This window comes from Ornithodoros turicata, chromosome 6 (assembly GCF_037126465.1).
Source record: "Ornithodoros turicata isolate Travis chromosome 6, ASM3712646v1, whole genome shotgun sequence".
In the NCBI taxonomy this organism is placed as follows: domain Eukaryota; kingdom Metazoa; phylum Arthropoda; class Arachnida; order Ixodida; family Argasidae; genus Ornithodoros; species Ornithodoros turicata.
Genome location: NC_088206.1, coordinates 37,697,206 through 37,724,490, shown reverse-complemented (window position 1 = coordinate 37,724,490; position 27,285 = coordinate 37,697,206). Strand labels below are relative to the sequence as shown.

The following is a 27,285-nucleotide window of genomic DNA, read 5'->3' as shown; positions in this document are numbered from 1 at the left end:
GACGTTTGAGTTACAAACATATGCTATACGTGCAGCCAAAGAGCTCCGGCTATTTTTTTCATTTTACACTTCACTGGCTTTGCACTGGGCTTTCAGTGAGTGAGTTATCTCACCCTGACGGGAGGAATCACGTGTTACGTGACCTTCTGACGCCATCCACTCAAACGTTGCCTGCCCGCGTCCTGTTGATGAGGCCCAACAAGGCCGAAACAGCTGTCCAGGACTGGCATGGCGACGTTTGAGTTACAAACATATGCTATACGTGCAGCCAAAGAGCTCCGGCTATTTTTTTCATTTTACACTTCACTGGCTTTGCACTGGGCTTTCAGTGAGTGAGTTATCTCACCCTGACGGGAGGAATCACGTGTTACGTGACCTTCTGACGCCATCCACTCAAACGTTGCCATCCAAACGACGCCATCCACTTAAACACCAATTTTCTCACGTAAAACCATGCTTAACACTGGACTGCATAGACCCATTGTGATTTATTTTGGCAGCTTGGATTTCAAAGGATTGGAATTTGAAGGGTGGATTTCTTAGCGTGGATTTCAAAAGTTTTATTATTAAGAGTGGGCAACAGGGTACACCCGTCAATGGACTCATAGGAGGACTCATGGTCTAAGGAGGATATCATAACGACAGGACCAATTTTGGGGCAAATTTTTAGTGGGGTTTTTTAGGTTAAGCGTTCGGAAATTTGCCATTTTCCGAGATGTTGTCTCATTCGAGCCAGCGTAGCCTGTGTTGCCAGCAATATGCAACGGCGAGGTGAGTACCATTCGATAGCCCTATAAACAAGCAATGCAGCGGTATAAGGCTCAACTTTGTCGCTTGTGTAGATCACCCACTATGTGGTCACAAATTTTATGCTTTTTGATGCTACGGCTCAACGTTGGAATTTTTTCCCCGGATCAACGAAAATCACTGCAACGCGGAAAATGCAGTGGCATTACCATGCCTACTACCATGTCATTACTAATATGCCATGTCTACTGGGGTCAGAACAAATATCAGTATCCTGCGCCAAAAAAAACGCCGCTGCAAGAGGTCTTCAAACTAGCACGTGACGACCATGACCTCCGAGAGGCATTTTCTTCCTCCTCTCCTAGCTCCCGAACCGCGTGACGCAATATTTTTAAAAACCATTTATTTTTCATTGCAGACCCGTAATTATAACATATATTTTTTTAAGTTCATCCTAGACCCAAGATTTGGCGCCTTGTTCGATTTTAGATGGAACTAGCCAGCTATGGGTCTGTAGTTGTTGAAATCCTTTTGCGAGCCCTTTCCTTTGTATATCAGGGTAACATGTGCTCGTTTCGATGCCTCTGGCGTGTCACCTGTGTGGTACACTTCGTTCAATAGCCTTCTGAGGCACTTTTTGCCTTTCGGTCCCAATCCCTTGAGTGCTCTAGGGGACACCCCACCTAGGCCTGCGCTGCTGCGGCCGTCCATTCTGCGAAGTGCATGTTCTACTTCATGTTCCGTGACGTCTTCTCCCTCATTCTTCCTGGCTTATGTTCTTGCGTACAGTTCCATCTCTATTTCAGGGGTTGCTGTCTCACTCGACATTTGTTTGGCCATCCAAATTTGGAGGTTCTCAATTTCCTTCTCTAAGCTTTGGTATAACTGGGGGTTCATGCTCTATTTCTGCGTTTTCTTTTTGAGTGATTTGACGTATCTTCAAAATTTTGTGGGTGCCTTTTTTCCAGCCATTTTCAATAAGTGGAGGAATTCTGAGTCTGCCTGTCCAATTTTTTCTTGGACTATGTCAGCTGCTTCTTGTTTGCATTTGCGATATTCTTGCCATGTCTTTTCCACTGTTGCCCCATCCTTGTGGTTTTTAACTGCCTTTCCATGCTGGGCCAGTGCTTCCTTTCTCTTCTGAATGCCAATTTTTACTTCCTTCTCTTGCTGGGCTCTTTTATCTCGTTTTTTCAATTTCTTGTCAGGAGGGTTGACCGTTTCTCGTATGTTTCATCTGTCAAGTCGTGGTTTTCCACTCGTCGTCCGAAGTCATCCTCTTGTTCAGGCGTAACCTTTATCCTTTCATGGTACTGTGGCCTTGGTGCTGCAGTGCCAAAAGTTATTAGTAGTATTGTTAGGGTGGGAGGGAAAAGCGATGAGAATGCTAGGCCCGTTTATTGACCCCTGGGCCGACTTTTTTCGCGAATTTTTTCGCCAAGAGAGTGGCGAGGAACAAGGAATGTCACGTGCGAGTGCGAGGGCGTGAGCACGTGCAGCAAGGGCGAGGAGGAGTGGACCTCGTGCCTGGTGTTGGCTAGGGAGGCTCCACGGGTTACTGCTGCTTCTCACGCACATGGAGGATCCCTAGTGTCGGTGCGCCCTTCGCGCCACCTCCTGCTCGGCGACGGTGTTTCGTCGTTTTTACTCAAAAAATACTCAAAAAGACAGATACAAGTTACTGAAAAAGTAATTAAGTTACAGTTAGAAGTGAGTGTTTGAAAATGTATTTAATATTTCCTCAAGGTACACAAAAAGTATCTAAGTACACGTACTCAGATACTTTTACTAAGTTACTTAACAACCCTGCCGGAGGGCTACTCATACACTTATCGTCGTGCATTTTTCAGCCTGGGCCGACTTCAATCACAAATTTTTTTCTGCTACATCAACTATGCGGAGGGTGGTTTACATGCAAGTATAGATATGCAAAGGACAGCCATACACAAAAGTACAAGTGGACATATATTTATTAATGCAAATCGTGTAATGCCAATCTGTGAAGGGAAAAAATCTAGCCAAAAAAAACCTGAAACAGAACAAACACAATACAATTCACATAATAAAGAATATACTTATTACAGGTACGATACAATAGCATTGAAGATCACACAGAAAGAATCAAACACAATATTTTTTATTAATGATAATCAAAGAGGGTATCCTTAATCAGTATGATTACAAGCAAAATTACAAGTTTTATTATAAAAAGTCTAATATTCCTATACGTCAGCAACGTCATTGCAATAGTGGAGCTTTAATTTCAATTACAAGTTCTGATAGAAGTAAGTAATTTCGAGCACAATAGGTAACCCAAGTTGAATGTGCCTTATTCCAACATGACACATTTGCCTGGGCCGACTTCACTCGCGAATTCTTTCCAGCGCGCGGCGGGTGGCGCGTGGGTGAGGGGCTGTCCAAGTGCCTCCCGGCGGGCCGGAGGGCGGTGCGCGCACTTATCGTTGCTCATTTTTCACCCTGGGCCGACTTCTTTGGCGATTTTTTTGACTGGGCCGACTTCGTCTGCAATTTTTTTCAGGTGGCGCGTGGGCGGTTTACATGTAAATAGGGACATACACGTTGCCAATCCCGCCATGCGATGCCGCCATCGCACCTGGGCCGCCTTCATTCGTGATTTTTCAGCATGGGCAGACTTCATTCGCATTTTTTTTCGCTGGCGCGTGAGTGGTTTACATGCAAGTATATAGTCATGCACGCTGCCAACACAACCACCATCGCACATGGGCCGACTTCATTCGTGATTTTTCAGTCTGGGCCAGCTTCATAGGCAATTTTTTTCGTTACAACAGCCGTGTGGTGGGCGGTTTACATGCAAGTATAGACATGCAATGGACAATCGTACACAAAAGTACAAGTTGAAATATATTTATTAAAGCCAATAGTGGCAGGAATTATGTTGTGACTCTGCGTGAAGGAGAATAACCCAGTCAAAAAACATAATAAAGAATATACTTACTTATTACAAATATGAAGCAATAGCATTTGAAAGAGGTATCACATAGACAGAATCAAACACAATATTTGTACTAACGGTAATCATACACACAAGTTTTCAATGAATTAGAATTAAAATGGAACAGCGCATTTAATCAAAGATGATATTCTTAATCAATACGACAACAATCAAAATTACAAGTTTTATTATAAAAAGTCTGACATTCCTATACGTGAGCACCGTCATTGCAATAGTGGAGTTTTAATTTCAATTACAAGTTCTGATAGATGTAAGTAATTTCAAGCACAATAGGGAAGCTAAGTTGAATATTCCAACACGACACAAATTTAATTAATCAGTTTCTTATGAAGTGAATAGCATAGACGTAAGGAAATAATTCGAATCAACACAACACAATCAGTAGCTAGCACTATATGAGAAACAAAACGGACACATCCTCCAACAAACACGCAAACAACAGTTACCTGTCGGGAAATAATACCGAAACAATACTATATCAAAACGAGAAATGGACACCACATTTAATCAAAGAAGATATTCTTAATCAATATGATTACAATCAAAATTAAAAGTTTTTTATAAAAAGTCAAATATTCCTATACATGAGCACCATCATTGCAATAGTTGGGTTTTAATTTCAATTACAAGTGCCGATAGATGTCAGTAATTAACTGTGCACAAGAGAGACCCTGGAAGACCATGGGACAAATAGAGGGATGACAAGAACACAAGAGGAGATAAAATTATAACAAAGGACACTACACTTAGTTAAAGAAGACAATCTTAATCAATACAATTACAATCAATTTACAAGTTTTATTATAACAAGTCTGAGTCACGATCACTATTATTGCAACACTAACAATTTCCTCATTATCATGTTTCTTATTAAGTGTTTTAAGGAATTTCGAGCACAACGTGGAATCTAAGTTGCATATGTTTTGTTCCAACATTACATAACTGTTAATTAATCAATTTCTTATTAAGTGAAATACACAGACGTAAGGAAATGATGAGAAACAACACGGGGTGAATATGTTTATTAGAGATAAAGAAAGGGGGAAAGGTCAGACAGGCCAAGGCCGACTTGCTATTCCCAAAAGACAAAAAGAAGCAAAAAAGGAAAAGGAAAAGTGGCAGGGGACGATGGGGTGGCTGATGGGGTGGCTCAAGGCTCAAAGAAACAACACGATCAACAGCTACCACTAATAGAGAGCCAAACCCGCACATCATTCAACAGACAAACAGCAGAAACATGCAGCAAAATAATAGCGAAACAATCTATCAAAACGAGAAACATTACAAATATAATAACTTCCAACTCAAGTTATCATATACAAGCAGTCTATATCGCACGATTCATTACGGATTTGTTCAAATTACACCTAACCATTGACATGGAAAGTACATAAAAAATCTTATCACGTGATATGTCCCACTAGCGCGACTACACAATTATTTTCTTCTACCAGTTCTTGCAATGATGTCGAATGAGCAGAAGTTCAATATTGTTGTACAAGGTCTGATGTATCATAACTTATTGAAACTCAACGAACATATCAACTGCGGTGGACCACCGGACGATTTTCATCTAATACTCTCTTGTACGTCATTCAAGACTCTTCATACCAAGAAAGGAAACATCAATAAGAGATTGTGAAAGTTCGTCGCAACGAAGTGCAAGCTACTGAAGCGATACAAATACGGCGACAACGTATCGATTGCATTAATCAACGCTGGATTCAAGCGACCCATAATAAGACATCACTATATGATGCATTCTCAATTCATCAATCAAGACAGCAAACGAAAACTTCAGAGTTTGGATAGGACAATTGTAATTTATCGAAATAAACAAGTGTACAACTGAAATGATAAATGTAATATTTGTCATCACTATAATGCATCGCAACGAAAACAGGTTGTATTTAGCATGGTTAGATTGAGAACAGTGATTGCTAAGGAAACGAATATTCCACACTATGTACAAGGATCCTCACACGGAATCAACGCTGTCAATCAAATAGGTTTTACCTGACTACACTCTGTACAACTTCAACATCCAAAGGATAGAATTGCAGGAGAAGAATCGCTCATTGAAATTTAGAGGCATGATGCATCAATCTTTGTTTACAAAACAGGATCACTAATCTTTTGCAAAAGCTTATCATATTTTGTGAATTAAATTGCACAGCGTGCATATTTCTCAAACAGCTGGACTAGCTCTCTTATTCATGAGCAACGACAAATGTATAATTGAAAGTACGTCTATAACATCTTTTGGCAATATATGTTGAAATGAATCTATTATCAAAGGCTGCGATGCAAATGGAGGGTTTTACAAGCATGTTGCGCTGGCGCAGTCTACATTTGTAATCACATAATCCTCGTAACACACGGCACACAAACGCATATGAGATAAATTCTAAGTGACAAGCAGAATTTGGGAGAAGCGAATCACACAACTGTCATCAGAAATGTTTAAACAATATACAATGAGGATGAGCACTATGCATAAACACAATGGAAGATATGTAATCTTAATTATAATAAGCAAATATTTCTTTTGTAAACCTAATCATTATAAGCAGCACAGGTCACACATAAACGTAGATCCGATTCACAGAATGTACCCGAGGTTTCCTGTAGCCATCTCCCGTAGCATCTCCCGTAGCATGTTCTCAATCTAACCATGCTAAATACAACCAGTTTTCGTTGCGATGCATTATAGTGATGACAAATATTACATTTATCATTTCAGTTATACACTTTATTTCGATAAATTATTGTCCTATTGTGATAAATTGTACTATTCCAAACTCTGAAGTTTTCGTTTGCTGTCTTGATTGATGAATTGACAATGCATCATATACTGATGTCTTATTATGGGTCGCTTGAAAGGCTATGGTCTCACTCCCCTCTTAAAAAGAGGCAACTTTGTACCAGACCTGTAGCTCTCAGTTTCATCTGTTGGTGGTGAAACTGGTGCCATTCGGAAGCTATGATTCTTGACTCCGGGGGACCGTCTTCCGATTTTCGGCAAGCCATGCGGTTGCGGCGCCATAAGGCCTGGAACATGCCAATACCTCCGATTATGGGTGGTCTTTGTACGAAACTGGCGCAAAAGGGAGGGCAGATAGCGGCACACAATTTGTTGCGTTGTGTTCTTCTATGATACGTGGAGGGTGGACCGTTTTGCTCTTATTGATATATGACGCCGATAATCCGGAAGCGCCTTCAGAAAAACATGAAAAAAATGCATTTCTTTGGCTTCCTGTTTCGAGGTGTTCTAATGTCACCACACCAGCCTAGAAGTGGCAGTGGATGGGCAATTATGCGCAAAACAATTGCTGAAAATTTCAGCATGATTGGAAGAGCACAGCGCAGGTTATTACGTTCCCAAGCCATTCCAAAACGTTCCGACCAAACCGAAACTATACAGGATTTTCGGTGGCCACATCGTGTCGGAGCATGTAACTACCGTGTGATCAACTCCAGTATTCTGCGAAAGGTGGCGCTTGCGTCACTTGTGTTCGTTACGTCACGTTGGTTGCGTACTGCTCTGGCTGTGCAGCCGCTGTGCTGTGGGACACATTCATTCACGCCATGTTGACAGGTGCTGACTGTCGTGCTCTGATTTCTTTTTTTTTCGTTAGTAGTATGGGATCAGCTCAAGTATCCGGAAACTCACACAGTCATCTGGACGCCATTAATTGGCAATTAGAGCAATTTGGAACCCCCCACAGTAATTAGGATCATTTAGGGAGTCATTACACTAATTGGGGAGCATCTAAGAAGTGTCCAGACCACTGTGTGAGTTACCGGCTACTTGGGCTGATAAAAAATTTTTTAAAAGTAGAAAATAAAATAAATAGATAGAAATAGAGTTGAGAGAAACAATTTATTCGAAAATCAACGATGCCGCGGCGAAGAAACCGCTCCGGGGTGACCAGTGCCCGCCATGTTGGTAGTTGGCACCCAGCAGTTGCAGAGATCGATGACAGGTGGCCACTTAGTTGCCAGGCATCACACCAGATGGCGCCACCATCATAGCTCTAGGCGAGAAAGACAGAACAAGACATTAACGGCAGGTAAGGAAAAGCCAACACTGCTAAACAAGTCTAGGCATGAGGCAAGAGAAAAGGTCTAACCGCTACTGCTAAACAGAAAACAGTACACATCAGGGAAAAGGCAATCGACTAGGCATAACCACAGCGCCTCAACATTATACACCTAACACAAGGCGGGAACCGCTAAACAACAGGCTTGTTCTCCGCTAAACAACTCTAAACATGCGAGAAAAGGCTTAACATGAGCGCGGTCAAACATTGACAAATCACTCGTTGGTCACCGCTAAACACGGCAAACAGGCGAGAAAAGGAGCGCGGCAAATCACTCACCTTTTCCCCCGCGGCGACTGCTCATCAGCCAGGCAGAAACTGAGCGAACGCGGGGACTGCGGAGCAACCGAGCACACATCTGCTCTCCGCGACAGCCAGCGAGAGACTGACTGAGGCGCTGCTCCGCGGCCGCTCTGCATGCCCTCTTAGCGCCTTTGCGGCGACGACCTACGAGAGGCTAAGAGAGAAGAGCATTCCTGTGCCCCCTGCTGGCCGAGACTTGCAAAAGAACAAAATATCCTAACACGTTAACTCCATCAACGGCTAATAAGAGGACTAGGCACTCAACAAATCAACATAGAGTACAGCTAACAAGTCAAAAAAGAAAAAATACAAAGCGTCAACAAAGGAAAGCATCCATGTTGGGGCATGTCAGAACATGTCAGGACAAATTGCACGACTGCTGGGCAACACAGGAAAACAAACATTTGAACAGAGTGAAAAGACACTCACTATCATCGGACACGTACACTACATTCCCTCATTGTAAATCCGCTCGTCACAAAATACACCTGCATCGTCGAACACCATTCACCAGTGACGAACCACGCATCCACACCCCACCAGAGGCAGACAGAACCCCAGCGAAACTAAGCTCTTCCACTGACGGCCAACGCAATTGCTAGGAGCAGAATCAACAATTAACGTGTCCAGACCCGTCACTGTCCAAGAGAGAAGTGAATCCTTGCGCTCCCTGCAGGCCGTTCTCATTGGTCGTGACGTCACCCTATTATCTCACTGCTACACTGTTTTTTTCCACTAATGCTCCTCTAGACAAGGTCAACCTGAAACAATAGTGTTGCGGTATGACATCATCATGCAGGTGCGTGGCTCAAGGACGCTTACGCTCTAGACAGGGGACCTGTTATTTATTGAATCACTATCCCTAGATTATTTCCTTTATTCTACTATAATGATTGCATAGAGAACTATTGCAGAAAAACGCCATAGATAAGAGGAGATTGTAGCATTTCATTCCCAAAGTCTTACTGTACAGGAAAAAACAAAATAGTGGTTCAGTAAGACATGTCCATCCCAGCCAAGAGCCATGCACCTAACTGAATAATGACGCTTTATTCCTCCTGAATAAAGTCACACACCTGTCCCTCTCGCGGTTACTCTCAGAACTAAATGAATCACAAAATTATTAAGAATAGCTCTACTCCCATTCAAGGCAGCAATATTGTCATCGTCAAGAATATTCCTTGTACAAAAAGAAAAAAAACTACATGTAGAAAGAAAGCATGTCAGAACAGGTCAGAGGATGTCAGCGCATGTTTGTCAGACAACAAGGGGGAAAAAAGCGAAAAGAAACAAAGAAGAAAACCAGCATCAAACTATTTCTAAGCACACGCACTCCTCTTATTCAAAAACAGTGCTCATCATAAATCCGTCCAGGACAATACACACCATTTTTCTATTGCTACACTTTTTTCCAGTAACGGTCAATGCATTGCTACAGACTGCGTGACGTCATCACATCCTGTCTGAAGAACACAGCGGCAAAGACAAAGACTCCTATGATTTATTGAATCGCAAGATTATTTCCTTTGTCCTACTCTTAATGACATTCATTCAATCATTAAAATTCAACAAAAAAGCACCGTGCATATTGACGACTTTCACCCCAAAGGCTCATCATGGTCATTAGAATTACAGTAAACTACCACTGCTCTTTAAAATAATAAGTGAGTCCACTCAAACTCACCTCCAGGCTTATGTAATACATGACCCTTTCTATGCTCATACATTCGTTGTCTGAGGCTACACCTGCGAGCAAAAAGGCGCGAAAGCCGGGGGCAGAGTTCCATTCGCGCATTGCGAGCAAAAAGGTGCCAAAGCCGGGGAGCAAAGTTCTATGCGCGCACGCCAAAGCACAAGACAGAACGCCTTTACGGGAGCATGATGGCATTCCCACCATATTAATGATTTTCTACCTTGTATTGCAGTTTAGAAAAACTACTACAAAACTATAATTTTAGGAGCCCATTAAAATTCTACTTTCTATGAAAACTATAATTGCCCTATTACTTGGATCGCTATTAATGAAGCGCTCCAATTTTTTCTCTCTGCCCATTTCAGCCTTGTCATGCAGTGAAGCAGACTCACATCCAAAATAATTAATTTACACTGAGGGTGTCGTGCTTCAGGAATTCCTATCCTGCGCTCAGATGCAAGCATTTCTTCACGGATACCATTAACAGCTGACTTCCTCAACATACCGAGCTCCCAACAATATCTAACAAACAATCAGAGAGACCAGCTCCCGTGGCATAGTGGTTAGAGTGATCGCTTTCCACGTCGAGACCCGTGTCACCTGGGAGGTGACACGGGTTCGAATCCTGTCACCGGCTGTGCTGTCTGAGGTTTTCCCTGGGTTTTCCGAAGACTTTCTAGACGATTGTCGGCACAGTTCCCTTTGAAGTCGGCCCAGGACGCATACTAACCCCCCTGTCCCCCACTCCTTCCTGCTGTCCTCTCTTCATCTGTCCACGTCTATACGCCGCTCATAGCCACAGTTGCTTCGCGGCGCTAACACGGAATTTAAAAAAAAACAATCAGAGAAACCCTCTTCTCAGCTGTACCATGCGATGTTCTTCTGCGTAAAATCGGTGATTTGAGGAAGAGAGCAGCAAAAAATTGCGCGCACTTGTGCTTGACTTAAAAAACCTGAAGCATATGCTAATAAACTAATGAAAAGACACTCATGTCTGGTATCTGATAGTGCGACATACACAGACGCATTGCCCTTGCGTAAAGAAAGCACAGGACAGGGATACATAAATTTCCTCAGGGGAGCAGGGAAAAGGCTTAAGACCACAGGTCACCACACATCGCCACGCAGCTAGCACAACATGACACCAACGAGCAGCGGGAAGAACTGCAACACTGCTAAACAAGTCCAGACATGCCATGATGACGTCACAAATCAGGAAAAAAGCACACGCATGCACGCACGCACAGAGGACAACGCATTAAACACACGGAGTGCTCAGGAATAATCGTAGCGTTATGTTGGTAGACGAGGAACTAGCGCCACCTTGGGGAGAGGAGGCGAGATAGGCAGAGAGAGGGAGGGGAGTTCTTCCTGTTCCGGTTCACTATTGTTATGTTTTTCGTTTGAGACGTATGTCATGTGTGTAATCGACCATCATCCGGACAATAAATCCGTTTAAGGTTTGTCCTTTGTGTGGCATCAGACGGAAGGACAGCTGACATGGCGACGAGGAACTTAGATTACGAGCCGCACGCAGCATGAAAGCGAAAAAACTGTTCAGGACTGATGACGAAGGAAGCGACCGTTAAAACACGTGCACCGAGAACGTCGATCACGGACATGAGAGCAGCGAAAACTGGACGGACACGAGAACAATAGGTGCTACGCGATACGAAGTGGATCAGGGACACGACTCAGAGAGGTAGACAACGAGGAACGGCCACGAGACATCGATACGAACCGCTTCCAGCCTCGAACGATAAGTCAACGGCGTCCAGTCCACGGCACAACGAAAGCACAGTTCTACGGTCACGTGAAGGCTCAAAAATGTCGACAACAACCTCCGAAACGAAAGAGTCTACGCCAAACAAACACGAAAACGAGGACTTGATGCAAACGCCAAAACAAGGTACGCACGAGTTTTTACCGTACCTGTCGACCATCGAACACGACACGAGAAGAGATGCCACACCGGAGCTAACGATGCTCGCGACGACGATGCAAATGATGGCGCAAATACTTAAAAAACAAATGAACTCGTCAACGAACGCCACGTGCAACGAAGGTTCGGAACGCCAAGGGAGAGCTGTTGGGGCTTCTCCACTACAGATAACGACGATGCCTGATCTCACGGGGACATTGCCGACGTACTCGGGAAATGACAGTTAACGTATCGATGATTGGATCGCCGCAGTTGAAAGCATGCGCCAAAGGTGAGCGTGGAGCGATATGGCAACGCTGAACGCTGGTGTTTCGAGATTACGAGGCCGAGCAGCAGCCTGGCACCACACAGAGGGCATAAAGAAAAAGGATTGGGCAGCATGGACGACTGCGCTTCGGGATGAATTCGACTGACAGCCACTTTTCTGCGAGTGGGTTGCGAACGTCAACACAAAACACCAGAGGGACAATGAAACAGTGACTGACTACATGTACGCACGTCTGCAAAGGATCAAAAACGGAAAGTACGATTTCAGTGACGATGACATCGTTGACTGGCTCATCCAAGGTGTGAGGCATGAACATATGAAGCCAATGTTGGCTGCCTTCCATGACCTCAGAAAGAGAAGCATATCGGAATTCCTTAACTACGCTCGACAATTCGACAGACGTAACACGCCGCTGCAGAAGAGTGCAGACAAGAAACAAGCCACGGAAGATGAACTAGCAAGGGACGAAAAGAACAACGCACCACGAAACAGACGACTACCAGCAGACACGTGTGCACGTTGCCTAACGTCAGGTCACCGTGCAAAGGAGTGTCCAAAACCAGACACACGAAGCGAAGAGGAAAAGGCAGCAGCTTTAAAACGAAGGTATTCAAGAGGGCCCAGAGAGGAAAAAACGAGCTGCATTGTAGCAGCACAGTCGCAGGGAAATGTAACACTGCTGCCAGTAAAGATCAATGGAATTGAGACAGTTGGACTGTGGGATACGGGTTCAACAGCATCTCTAGTGTCTTTGTCATTTGCAAACGACCACAACCTAGAGATAGCAAGAGACACAAACTGCTTACTAAAGGGACCGTTCGGTGAGTGCACAGCACCCACAGGCATGACACAAGCACATATCGCCATTGGGATTGCATCAGCAATTATAGAGGTTAAAGTGGTTGAGACCTTGCCACACCCAACCATCATCGGGACAGACTGGCGTGAACGTATTCCGTACGACTACATCTAAAGATGTGCCAGTGGGCTGCACACGCTGGAGTGGATTCCAAAGAAGGACAACTGCCTAATGCTTGAAAATCCTCAAGACAAGGCACACCCAGAGGATACAATAAAAGAGGAGTGTGTATCAAAGATGCAGATAAAGAAGCCCTGCACGAAAGATGATGCTGGCTGCGAGGACGTGAGGTCCAGCGAAGAATCATTCCCAGGTTTGTGTGGAGTTGTCAGTACGGAAAACGACACTACAAGAAGTGCACACCTCCCATCACAGACAGAGGTGTTGGAAATGATCTCTGTGACAAAGCCAGAACAGTTCAGCGACTCCGAAACGCAACAGCTGAGATCGGCACTTCAAGACAACATCGAGGTGTTTACAAATCCTGAAAACGAACTTGGGTTGTGCAAACACGTAGAACATGCGATTGACCTCATCGACGAAAAGCCCATACGTATACAACCTTATAGCACAAGTGATGCAAACAGGAACTTCATACGCAAAGAAATAGAGGCTTGGTTGGAAAAGGGGATTATACGACAATCAACATCATCGTATGCCTCTCCCGTGATTGTTGTCGAGCAGCCGAATCATGTGTCAACACCAAAGAGACTATGCGTCGATTACCGTTTTTTGAATGCAAAGACTGCCAAACACACATTCCCCATGGCAAGAGTGGACACAACGATCCGCAAGGTTGCTGGATCACGGTACCTCACGAAAATCGACGTAAAGATGGCCTTTTAAATGTGCCACTTCGGGAGAAAGATATCCACAAGGCAGCATTTGTAACAGAGGATGGCCATTATGAACCAACACGCATGTTATTTGGACTTTGTAATGGACCTTCAACGATGCAGAACATCATGAACAAAGGCCTGCAGACATTAATTAATGAGGGCAATGTAACAGTGTACATGGACGACATCTGTGTGTTCACAAATGATGCAGCGACACATATCGCAACCGTAGACAGAGTACTGAACGCTCTCCGTGAATTGGGATTGCGTGTGGACTACGGGAAGTGCATCTTTGGAGCATCATCCATTCCATTTCTAGGCTTGGTCATATCTCAAGAGGGAGTAGCCATCGATCCTCAGAGGACGGCAGCGATTTCCAAGTATGGAGTGCCACGGTCAAAAACTGAAGTCAGATCGTTCCTTGGCCTGACTTCGCACTACCGGAAATATAGAAAAAATTACGCCAAGATTGCACGACCGCTGACGGAATTAACAAAAAAGGACACATTGCTTACATGGACGTGCGAATGCAAAAGGGCAATGGACACGTTAAAGGAAAGCTTGGCAGAGGCCCCAGTACTGGCTAACTTTGATCCATCACTGCCAACACAAATCCACGTTGATGCCTCCCATACTGCGTTTGGAGCAGTTCTATCACAGAAGCACGGGAATGACGTTCGTGTCGTGGAGTACGCAAGCAGGAAGGTGCCCGATTCCGATAGACATAAGCACAGCACAGACCTGGAGGCAATTGCAGTGCATTGGGCCATCACCGACAGATTCCACACATACTTACAAGGACTTGAGCACTTTGACATCTACACAGATAATTGGGCTGTGTCTCATCTAATGTCAAAGAAAAACCCCAATCGGCGCTTTGCCCGTATCGTTCTCGACTTGATGTGCTATAACTTCAATATTCGACACACGGCAGGGAGTACAAACAGTGTCGCGGATGCTTTATCTCGAATGCCAGAGGCCACTCACAGGGTTTTCGTTCTCGTAGCTGAGGACTCCAGACTGAGCTCCACACAGAGAAATGACCCACACACTGCATAAATTATCCAAGAGATAGAGTCCGGAAATGCAAGTTCACACTATCGTATTGTGAATAATTGCCTAGTACACGTCACCCAGGAACGGGAACGGGAGAGACTGCGAATCGTTGTACCAGACAGCCTCAAAGCAAGCGTCCTTCAAGAATACCACGAAAATGACGGACATGGCGACACCACTCGAACATTGTCAAAAATACAACGGCGCTACTTCTGGGAACACATGCATCGTGATGTGGAGAACCACGTTAAGCAATGTGAAGTGTGCCAACGGTACAATCCCAGTACAGGTGTACAAGCAGGCTTCATGAACCCTCGTGTGCCATCCGACTCACCATTCGAAACTGTTGCAATGGACCATGTGGGACCAATTAACTGACAGGATTGCAATAAGTACTTCATAACAGCAGTCGATGTGACAACGCGTTTCATCATCACGCGAGCTGTCGCAGATAAGTCTACATAACATGTTCTGAAGTTCCTCGATGAAGACATCATTTTTACTTTTGGAACTCCAAGATTCGTCATTACAGACAACGACCGGGTGTTCACATCGCGGGCAGCCACACGCTACTTTAATGAGAAAGGCATTACTCACAAACTAACTGTGCCCTACATACCGCAAACCAACGGATTAGTGGAACGTGCAAACGGCAAAGTTTTGTCCACGTTGAGAAAAAACATTAGTGGCGACATAGACCACTGGAGCGATTACATTGCTGAAACAACGTTCCAAGTGAACAATATGCCACATATTGGACTCCGCACGTCACCATTTGAATTGTTATTCAACTACGTGCCACGAAGAACTCTGGACAATGAACTGTCAGTGCCATCAGACGATGAAGATGATATTGAAGCTAAACGTGCACAGGCGCAAGCAACACTGACAAGTTATCTTCAGAACATGAAGCGGAGGCATGACTTGAGGCATCGTCCATCACCATTCAGTGTTGGGGATAAAGTTTGGTACAGCAAGGGATTTAGAGATACCAAACTCGGACCATTGTACGAAGGACCGTATACCATTGTGGACTCTGACAAAGACACATATACTATAGAGAGGAGTGACAATACTGTCGAGGACATAAGACTTGCCACTGCGCGGCAACTTAAGCACGCCTACGCTCAGCCAACAGACAGCAACACCATACCGCAGTCTGAAGAATCTTTATTGACAGAAGAAAGCACAGAACAAGCAACGGCTTCCGAGGTCGTCCAGCAACAGGAAGCTCCTGCGCCAACGGGGCAAGAATCCCACCACCGTCGGAGAAGGGCCCCAATATGGATGCAAGACTACATTATGCTGTGAGCGGGACAACCGCAAAGTGCGACGACGACATTGCGAGGGCGCAATGATTTGGAGGCCAGCCGTGTTGGTAGACGAGGAACTAGCGCCACCCCAGCAAACCAAAATCCATACCTATGATGAACCCCGAACCACGCATTGGGGCGATGCGCTCGTTCCCGGGATGAATGCCAATCCCCGAAAAAACTCCGAAAAACGCACAACTTGGCCACCCGAGTAACGTTCCTGCAAGCTCCCGCGGATCACCCAAGCGATCAAGCCGGATGATACTGCGTGCGTCTTTTGAGGTATTGCAGTGAAGCATGCATGCAGCCCAGAGATCGCTGTAGCCCCTCCTCCCGCTACCCGCCCACTGCCGGGACTCAGAATGGCGAAGAGCACTGGAACTGCTGCTTTCGAATATAAGTAAACATTTATTGGCCTTGTACCGGCATCAGCCCCATCTCATCATCGTATCTCTATTTGTGTGTGTGTTGGCCTTGTACACAACACATACTACAAACGAGAGTACATAAACACTCTGTTGGAAAAACCTCTGAAGCACAGTGGAGGTGCAAAATTCTCGCTTCACAAAGACATCCACAAACTTCTCTCATCTCTCTCGGAAGAGAAAATACTAAATGGATGGGTTGAACAGCAAACTGAGAAATGTTTGTATACAGGGTGTCCCAGCTAATGTGAACCACGGTTTTAAAACAGGGGAAGCTTCTACGCGAACTGCAGCTGCTCAACCTCGTTAACAGCGCGGTCTGCCTACCCGTTTTTTCCCTCAATGCTGCCAATAAATAACTTAGGGATAACAAAGCAAGCTTTTTCACTTATTATATAGGGTCGATGTGTCAACTAGAAGGTTACTGCGTTGAGAACACCTACCCTCGTGACTCAGTCAAAGTACAGCTTTTTTGTTTCTTCAAGAAAAATGCACCGCGTTACAACCTGGAAATCCACAGCAAAGGTGGTCATTTTTTCACATACACGTGGACGCTGTTCTATCGAAAAGCACAAACCTCGCTGAAACAGGTTATCACTTCTGATATTATTTCGTATTGTGGTAATTTCACGATCGTTTTGCTGCGAACATCGTCTACGCAAGGCACCTATTGCGGCAAACACATGAGATGTGTATTATTCGAGATAGTACAAATTACTCGCACTTAATTTGTCTCAAGGAAAAGATACATGTGAACAAAGCACACTACTTTTCGAACATTTAACAACTGTTTTTGATATACAACACTTATCGCCTTTTCTTGTTACATTCCTCGTTCCATGCATTAGGGAATAGCAAGCCCACACCGTGGCTAACCTTTCCCTTCTCTTTTTTCTTACTTTGCATTAAACATATTCCCCCCCCCCCCTCGTTCCATCATATGTAGCTGAGACATACTGTATACTACAAAAGTTTTCGATTTTTCCCTCGCATAATAGAGTTTCAAGGAACAACGTTTCAAGTCAGATCACAAGGAAATATTGTGTACAGTACTTCAATTGGATAAACTATGGTCCAGAAAATATCACAGTATAACTCCCCTCTGCACCTTTGGCAAGCAAATCTACTCGGCTGCGAAAAAGAATAGCATTGCGACTCGCCTGCATAAATGTTCTTTTCAATAGAGATCTACAGCAAAGAAAAAAATCGTGCTCCAGTGGATGAGTACTCAAGAACAAGCACTTTATTACCTGCAATTACTTTGCACTGTATTAATAACTACTTTATTATTACAAATTTATTATTACTGTAGTACTCGAGGAAGTGTTACATACCACTGCGGATATTAAACCCCATGAGAGAAAACATGATTACAGGAGGCAAATAATCCGTCCACAAACTTATACACTGGATTAACCTTCGAGCGGGCAACATTCTAGTCGTTTGAGCATGCATGAGAACATGACAAGACAGTTTTACGGCTGCAAATTGATGATGTGAGTGCTATAAGCTCTTTAGTATGCAGAGCAAAGCACATGCCAATGACAATCTGCCCCAGATTGAGGGCGCTGAAGTTCTATTTTTTCCCTTCTTTACGATCCTTGTAACTGAACTTCTGTGCCACATCATTTGGCATCAGTTGACACAGGATCAGTCGAGTGGTGTCCCTTTCGTCACTGCCCCCGCATCTGAGACGAACGTGCTCCCGCAACATTAAGAAAAGCCACGAGCTACTCAACTGACGAAAACAGAACTTTGCGCACAACCTTATCCTAAATACATGTACACAATGCACCTGAAGTATGCGTTGGATTGTGCAGAACGTTCCAATTTATAGCCCTTGTGATGGTAAGAGACATCGAATCGCAGAAGCTCTTGACAATATTAGAATGGCTCCCTCAAGATGTCATTTTCTGCAGGTCCTTCCGTTGGTGCTGTTGTTTACTTGGCTAATATGAGGCCAAGCCGCGCGTTGTGGTGCTCCTGAATAAGCTTCATGGTATGCACCATTCTGAGCACTTGAGCTGTAAAGGCTAAAGTAAATGATATAAATTGCTTTGTGCCCTTTCGCTGGAAGCAAAGAAGCAAAGTGGAGGTATTTACTTTCGATGTGGGGAGACCTCCTGAGATCTCGAGCTCGAGCCGTAGCTCGAGAAGCACCTATTAACACCCTAAGACCTAGAAGAAGAAACAACGTACAAAAGTTGCAATTTGCCACAAAATCAAGGAAACCATTGAAAGCTACATACCTGTGACCGATGTGCCAAGCTCCGCTGACTTGCGCGAGACGTTGGCATCTAAACAGGAGATGACATTTTTTACTTCAAACACCATGATTGTTTCATGAGTACAGAATGTTAGGAATGTGTGTATAGATCTGGAAATATGTGCAACATGAATGGAATGAAAAAGAAGAAAAATGGAGATGTAGGCACTCGTTAAGAGCACCAGCTACTCACGCACAATATCTGGAAGAAAGAAAAAGAAAGAAATTAATGACAGAGGGAATTGTAGGTATAGCCCTTTTTTTTATGATGCTGACTACGGAATTATGATATGCAATGCACTTCTAACCTACAGGAAACTGTTCCTACCATGTACAGGATATACACTGCAGTAGTACGGGGGAGAGGCCGCTCATCTTGTTGATTTCTGCTTGGGATAGGCACAGCTGAAACGGTTTGCTTTGCAGTTAGTTCACCATACAACAGTCAACGCATCACAATATCGTTTAGGAGCATCTGCATTGGCATACCATACTGTGAAGTTTGTCCGTCTGGTTGCCTTATTGGTGGAACTGAGACAGCTGGGCTGTCTGCATCACTGGCTGAAGTAGACGCTCATCCATTTCCCTCGTCTGCCACTGAATCGTTGTATACTTGGCGGACTGGGTAGGACTCTGTGTGACAATCTCGAAAGCCATATGAAGCGCATAAAGTGTCAAAGTCATCCAGCGGTTCTGAAATGTGGGTTGGATTGTTTTGCCGACCATGCTGAAAGCATGGTCAAACGCGTTTTGTATGGCTGGAAATACATAATTCTGTGTACCCCGGTGGGAAATTTAGGGTCCGGATGCCCAGCTTCATTCACTGCATGATAATGCCTTAATTTTACCAGCGTTAAAGTACAACACGTTCATTCATTGTAAGGCCACGAAACAATGGAATGAATCACAGGGTGAGAATAAGGTTGCCACATTGGTGGAGGCGTACTCCACATCCTGGATTGTTCTGCGCTTTTTTCGATGCTGCACCAGAGACAGCGTGACAGCATTTCTCCTATTTTCAACAAGGAGTTATCGTGTTCCGTAACAAGGTCTCACTTGACATACAAGGGCCAGGTCTTTCAGTGTGGGAAAACAGTCATGCTGCCGAAGTTTGCTTGACAGAATTTTCTACAAAGAACAGTGTACTGACTCAACGCTTCCCAAATTATGGTAATGAAGATCACATTACTTTACCTTGAACGTTGCTCAAGTCCATGTATGACAGTGGAGAGCATCGTTGAGAATTGCAATCTGACTGAACATCTGTACTTTGGTCATCCGCACTTTGCGATCGGTAACGCATGTTTCGTCCAAGCGTTGCTCAAATGAGCTGAGCGGTATCTGAACCTCGCTGGTGTAACACATGTATTTCTCTTTCTGTATCTTCATCGGAAGCGTCTTGATAAATGTCCGTGACATGCGAACCACTTGTTTGAGGACTGCGGGATAGAAACGCGCCGTGTTCCAAGAGCATTGGACCGCTGTTACTCGTATCACCATGCCCTGACTGAGGGTACAGGCTACGCTCGTTGCCATCACATTGTTAGTTTCGCCGCTGTAGCTTACGGAACGTATTGCTTGCAAGCACACTGGCGTTTCGTCTAGGTGTGCATGATGGCATCCACATTTTTTGGCACCTATAATGTCACCACAATTTTATGGCGCGTACAATCCCGTTCCAGAGTGGTATCTTTTGTCCCAGCTACACTCACAAGCAGCAAAACATGTGAACATTTGTCGCTAGTAGCCATCTTAGCTGCGCACAGTGGAAAGTGATGGACTTCCGAAACTCGCTCACAATTGTAAAATCATACCAGAACACCTCCAGCCTGCAACCCGGACGGGCTTGCTAACGGTTTGAACGTTTGAACCTCGCTCCCACTGGTCGCCTGAAGCAGCGCAAGTCGCGTATCTTTGTTAATACCACAAAATACTGGATGTTGTTATGCGAAAACATGAAGAATTAAATTGATAAATTTTACATCGTGTTCGGTAAGATCATATTAAGGGTTACGTAGTAACGTTACGAAATGCAGCCGCAGTTGGAGGCACGTAGGATTCGCGGCGTCTGCATTCTCGCAGGCAGCTCTCACAGGGATGAGTATGCTACGATTTCCCATTGCTCGCTCCCGGAGATCTGGGGGACGACGCATGGATCAAGTCGTCCCGATGAGGCCGTGAGATGAAAACGGGATGGTCTGGGAATCATGTGTGTTTGCTGAGACCTTGGGGAGAGGAGGCGAGACAGGCAGAGAGAGGGAGGGGAGTTCTTCCTGTTCCGGTTCACTATTGTTATGTTTTTCGTTTGAGATGTATCTCATGTGTGTAATCGACCATCATCCGGACAATAAATCCGTTTAAGGTTTGTCCTTTGTGTGGCATCAGACGGAAGGACAGCTGACAGTTACCGCACATCGCTACGAAGCTCAACGTCTAACACAAGACGACAGCAAAAAGATATTAGCGAAGGGTAAAAATTGCAACACTACTGAACAAGTCCAGACATGCGACATCGCATATAAAACACTGCTCATCGGGGAAAAGGCCTAAGCCTGCGGCGGATCATCATAGAGCATACACAATTTGTACGTCGTTTGGGTGTTCGATATCTTGACGAAGTAAGCAGTGCTTAATTTTGCAGGTATTTGAGCAGAAATGCTGGTATCTGAGCACGGAGTAAAAATTTCTATATTTCTCTGCTCCCTAAGAAAATTTGTACGTCGTTTTCCAAGCAGACCGCGTTTAGTTTACGCGAAATAGAAAAATGAAGTTGTGTATGCTCTATGATGATCCGCCGCAGGCTTAGGCCTTTTCCCCGATGAGCAGTGTTTTGTATGCGATGTCGCATGTCTGGACTTGTTCAGTAGCATTGCAATTTTTACCCTTCACTAATATCTTGTTGCTGTCGTCTTGTGTTAGACGTTGAGCTTCGTAGCGATGTGCGGTAACGCTACGATTATTCCTGAGCGCTCCGTGTGTTAATGCGTTGTCCTCTGTGCGTGCGTGCATGCGTGTGCTTTTTTCCTGATTTGTGACGTCATCATGGCATGTCTGGACTTGTTTAGCAATGTTGCAGTTCTTCCCGCTGCTAGTAGGTGCATTCTTTTCGCTTGCATCTCCTGCACCAGATCTGAACTGGGTTATTTGCGTGCTGCACTTTCCTGTTGAAAAGAAACGCATTACTAATAAAGCTCCTTTCAGCTGGAAAGTGCAGCTCCCGAAAACCCGTCTTGCGTGGAGTCCAAGGTAGTGCAGTCCAGTGCAGGTGAAAAGAATGCGCTTAGTATCTCGTTGGTGTCATCTTGTGCTAGCCGAGTGGCGATGTGTGGTGACCTGTGGTCTTAAGCCTTTTCCCTGCTCACCTAAGGAAAATTGTGTATCCCTGTCCTGTGCTTTCTTTACGCAAGGGCAATGCGTCTGTGTATGTGGCACTATCAGATACCAGACATGAGTGTCTTTTTCTTAGTTTATTAGCATATGCTTCAGGTTTTTGAAGTCAAGCACAAGTGCGCGCAATTTTTTGCTGCTCTCTTCCTCAAATCACCGATTTTACGCAGAAGGAAGTCGGATGGTACAGCTGAGAAGAGGGTTTCTCTGATTGTTTGTTAGATGTTGTTAGGAGCTCGGTATGTTGAGGTAATAAGCTGTTAAAGGTATCCGTGAAGAAATGCTTGCATCTGAGCGCAGGATAGGAATTCTTGAAGCACGGCACCCTCAGTGTAAATTAATTATTTTGGATGTGAGTCTGCTTCACTGCATGACAAGGCTGAAATGAGAAGAGAGAAAAAATTGGAGCGCTTCATTAATAGCGATTCAAGTAATAGGGCAATTATAGTTTCCATATAAAGGAGAATTTTAATGGACTCGTAAAATTGTAGTTTTGTAGTAGTTTTTCTAAACTGCAATGCAAGGTAGAAAATCATTAATATGGTGGGAATGCCATCATGTTCCCGTAAAGGCGTGCTGTCTTGTGCTTTGGCGTGCGCGAATGGAACTTTGCTCCCTGGCTTTGGCGCCTTTTTGCTCGCAATGCGCGAATGGAACTTTGCCCCGGGCTTTCGCGCCTTTTTGCTCGCAGGTGTAGCCTCAGACAACGAATGTATGAGCATAGAAAGGGTCATGTATTACATAAGCCTGGAGGTGATGTTGAGTGGACTCACTTATTATTTTAAAGAGCAGTGGTAATTTACTGTAATTCTAATGACCATGATGAGGATTTGAGGTGAAAATCGTCAGTAATCACGGTGCTTTTTTGTTGAATTTTAATGATTGAATGAATGTCATTAAGAGTAGGACAAAGGAAATAATCTTGCGATTCAATAACTAATAGGAGTCTTTGTCTTTGCCGCTGTCTTCTTCAGGCAGGATGTGATGACGTCACGCAGTCTGTAGCAATGCAGTGACCGTTAATGGAAAAAAGTGTTGCAATAGAAAAATGGTGTGTATTGTCTTGGACGGATTTATGATGAGCACTGTTTTTGAATAAGAGGAGTGCGTGTGCTTAGAAATAGTTTGATGCTGGTTTTCTTCTTTGTTTCTTTCCGCTTTTTTCCCCCTTGTTGTCTGACAAACATGCGCTGACATGCTCTGACCTGTTCTGACATGCTTTCTTTCTACATGTAGTTTTTTTTTCTTTTTGTACAACGAATATTCTTGACGATGACGATAGTGCTGCCTTGAATGGGGGTAGAGCTATTCTTAATAATTTTGTGATTCATTTAGTTCAGAGAGTAACCGCGAGGGGGACAGGTGTGTGACTTTATTCAGGAGGAACAAAGCGTCATTATTCAGTTAGGTGTATGGCTCTTGGCTAGGATGGACATGTCTTGCTGAACCACTATTTTGTTTTTTCCTGTACAGTAAGACTTTGGGAATGAAATGCTACAATCTCCTCTTATCTATGGCATTTTTCTGCAATAGTTCCTTATACAATCATTATAGTAGAATAAAGGAAATAATCTAGGGATAGTGATTCAATAAATAATAGGTCTCCTGCCTAGAGCGTAAGCGTCCTTGAGCCACACACCTGCATGATGATGTCATACCGCAACACTATTGTTTCAGGTTGACCTTGTCTAGAGGAGCATGAGTGGAAAAAAACAGTGTAGCCGTGAGATAATAGGGTGACGTCACGACCAATGAGAACGGCCTGCAGGGGGCGCAAGGATTCACTTCTCTCTTGGACACTGACGGGTCTGGACACGCAAATTCTGCTCCTGGCGTTGACCGTCACTGGAAGAGCGTAGCTTCGGTGGGGTTCTGTCTGCCTCTGATGGGGTGCGGATGTGTGGTTCGTCACTGGTAAACGGTGTTCGACGATGCAGGTGGATTTTGTGACGAGCGGATTTACAATGAGGGAATGCTGTGAACGGGAAAAATGATGGTGAGTGTCTTTTTCACTCTGTTCAAGTGTTTGTTTGTTTTCCTCTGTTGCCCAGCAGTCGTACAATTTCTCCTGACATGTTCTGACATGCCCCGATATGCATGCTTTCCTGTGTTGACGTTTTGTTTTTCTTTTTTCTTTTTTGACAAGGAACATTGTTGTCTTGACGATAGTGCTGCCCTGAGTTTTGCGCTCCTGTTTACCCGTACTCTGTGTTGATTTGTTGAGTGCCTAGTCCTCTTATTAGCCGTTGATGGAGTTAACGTGTTAGGATATTTTGTTCTTTTGCAAGTCTCATTTAGTAAGACTTTGGAATTCCTACGATCAGTTTTCATGCATGGTGCTCTTCTGCAATAGTTTCCTATTCAATCGTTATAGAAGAATAAAGGAAATAATCTTGAGATAGTGATTCAATAAAATAGGTCCTCTGTCTAGAGCGTACGCGTCCTTGAGCCACGCAGGTGCATGATGATGTCATGCCATGACTTCATTGTAGATTGACCTTGTCCAAAGGAGCATTAGTGGAAAAAAAACAGTGTAGCCCTGAGACAAGAGGATGATGTCATGACCAATGTGAACGGCCAGCAGGGGGCACAGGAATGCTCTTCTCTCTTAGCCTCTCGCAGGTGGTCGCCGCAGAGGGCGCTAAGAGCGCATGCGTAGCGGCCGCGGAGCGGCGCCTCAGCCAGTTTCTCGCTGGCTGTCGTGGAGAGCAGATGTGTGCTCGGTTGCTCAGCAGTCCCCGCGCTCGCTCAGTTTATGCCTGGCTGATGAGCAGTCGCCGCGGGGGAAAAGGTGAGTGATTTGCCGCGCTCCTTTTCTCGCATGTTTGCCGTGTTTAGCGGTGACCAACGAGTGATTTGTCGATGTTTGACCGCGCTCGTGTTAAGCCTTTTCTCGCATGTTTAGAGTTGTTTAGCGGAGAGCAAGCCTGTTGTTTAGCGGTTCCCGCCTTATGTTAGGTGTATAGTGTTGAGGCGCTGTGGTTAGGCCTAGTCGATTGCCTTTTCCCCAATGTGTACTGTTTTCTGTTTAGCAGTAGTGGTTAGACCTTTTCTCTTGCATGCCTAGACTTGTTTAGCAGTGTTGGCATTTTCTACCTGCCGTTAGTGTCTTGTTCTGTCTTTCTCGCCTAGAGCTATGATGGTGGCGCCATCTGGTGTGGTGCCTGGCAACTAAGTGGCCACCTGTCGTCGATCTCTGGAACTGCTGGGTGCCAACTACCAACATGGCGGGCGCTGGTCCCCCCGGAGCGGTTTCTTCGCCGCGGCATCGTTGATTTTCAAATAAATTGTTTCTCTCCACTCTATTTCTATCTATTTATTTTATTTTCTACCTATTTTTTATTTTTTATCAGCTCAAGTAGCCGGCAACTCACACAGTGGTCTGGACACTTCTTAGATGCTCCCCAATTAGTGTAATGACTCCCTAAATGATCCTCATTACTGTGGGGGGTTCCAAATTGCTCTAATTGCTAATTAATGGCGTCCAGATGACTGTGTGAGTTTCCGGATACTTGAGCTGATCCCATACTACTTCCGTTTCCATCAAGAGATGCGGTGGTCCCAGACAAAAAGCTGCCATGATGCAGCTTGAAAATACCTGGGGACCGCGACGTCAATAGCAGTGCTGACACGTACCAAACAAAGGAAAAGAACTGGCATTCACATACGCGACACTTCAGTAACAACGAAATAAGCATGTGGGATGATTACGAGCATCAATAAATTCAAAGATAAACAATCTTGCAAAAAGCACCACAATAACACAGACAGTAACAGCTTTGCCGTAATTACACGCACGCATGTCTCTCCTATCATCAATAACGATTTGAACTCGCGACAAAAAACACAGCTACTTAATAATCGATCAGCAAAAACAGAAGAGCGCAGGAAATGCCCTCGTAATAATCCAAAAGTGAAAAGGAGTAATAAAAAGAAAAAACATTCTAATGTGATTGATATTTAGGTAGTGTGCACGGAGAGCTTTTTTCGAGACCTTTTTGAAGTAAGGTAGTTCGAACAGGTAAGAGTATTTGTTTAATGACGTTGGTAACTGGTAGCGTATCATTTGTGTTCCGTATGTGGTCCGGCATCGCGGAGTCAGCCAAACTTCCCTGGCCCGTGTACGAGCAACTGTGTCATTCTTTGTTAAGTGTGACAAAGTGTGCAATTCGTGAATAACGGCACGACCAAATTTTGACATTACTAAGACTCTGTATTCATATAAATGTGTGACTGAAATTATGCCCAGCTTAAGGAAAATGGGCTTGGTATGTGCAAGGAAGTGTTCGTTACAAATAGCACGAGCTGCTCGTTTTTGGATTAGTGTCAATTTATTGAGGTTCGCCTTTGTGGTAGTTCCCCACCACCACCTCCACCTTGGACCCTCCCTCTGCCATCTGCTTCACTATCCGTTCCCGGGCTGCAGAGAAAGGATGATGTCGCTGCAGGTGTGTCCAAGGCGCTCACACTGGATATGATGAGCGAGCTGTATGCAGGCTTTACTCCTGTTTTTACGGATGGCTCGTCCACAAACTCCAGCTCTGCATGCGCTTATATTATTCCGTCCGAAGACATAACTGGTATCTTCCGTCTCTCGCATCTGACGTCGTCAACATGTGCTGAGCTACATGCTTTGCTCTTTGCCATGCGCAAGATCCTGCAGTGTTCAGCTCGGCCATGGGTCTTCTACACAGTCTCGAAAGCTGCTATCCAATGCCTCGCAACAATGGGCATTCGAGGTCCTCTCATGTCCATTGTTGCTGACGTGCTTGAAACTTACAAGGAGCTGCTGGACCTGGGCCACTGCATAGTATTACAGTGGGTACTTGGTCATGTCGGCGTACCCGGCAATGAAGAGGCCGACCGGGCGGCCCTGCGGGGTCATCATATAGCTTCAGCCCACTCTATCATCTTGCCCAAAGGTGATCGTCAGGCCCTCGTCCGTGCTCTCTCAGCAGACAAGACAAGATCACAGTGGCTGCATGACATTACACCCTACTCTCTCCTCCACGCAGTGGATCCTTCATTTTCACTGTCGCTTCCTCATCGCCTTCCGCGACACTACGCATCCCTGCTTCACCGCATGCGG

At 44.8% G+C, this 27,285-nt stretch overlaps 1 long non-coding RNA gene across 3 annotated transcripts in view; it reads left to right on the top strand.

Annotated features, from left to right (window-relative positions):
* The window catches only part of LOC135397864 (uncharacterized), a 34,019-nt gene extending 8,518 nt beyond the window's left edge, over window positions 1–25,501 (top strand). The window contains exons 2-3 of one of the 3 annotated variants that reach the window (XR_010423817.1): window positions 23,874–24,060; window positions 24,134–25,501. This is a non-coding gene — a long non-coding RNA (uncharacterized LOC135397864). Of the gene's footprint in view, window positions 1–23,873 lie in introns of all 3 variants that reach the window. The other 2 variants (XR_010423816.1, XR_010423815.1) reach the window with 2 other exon arrangements.
* Window positions 25,502–27,285: the final 1,784 nt, after the last annotated feature.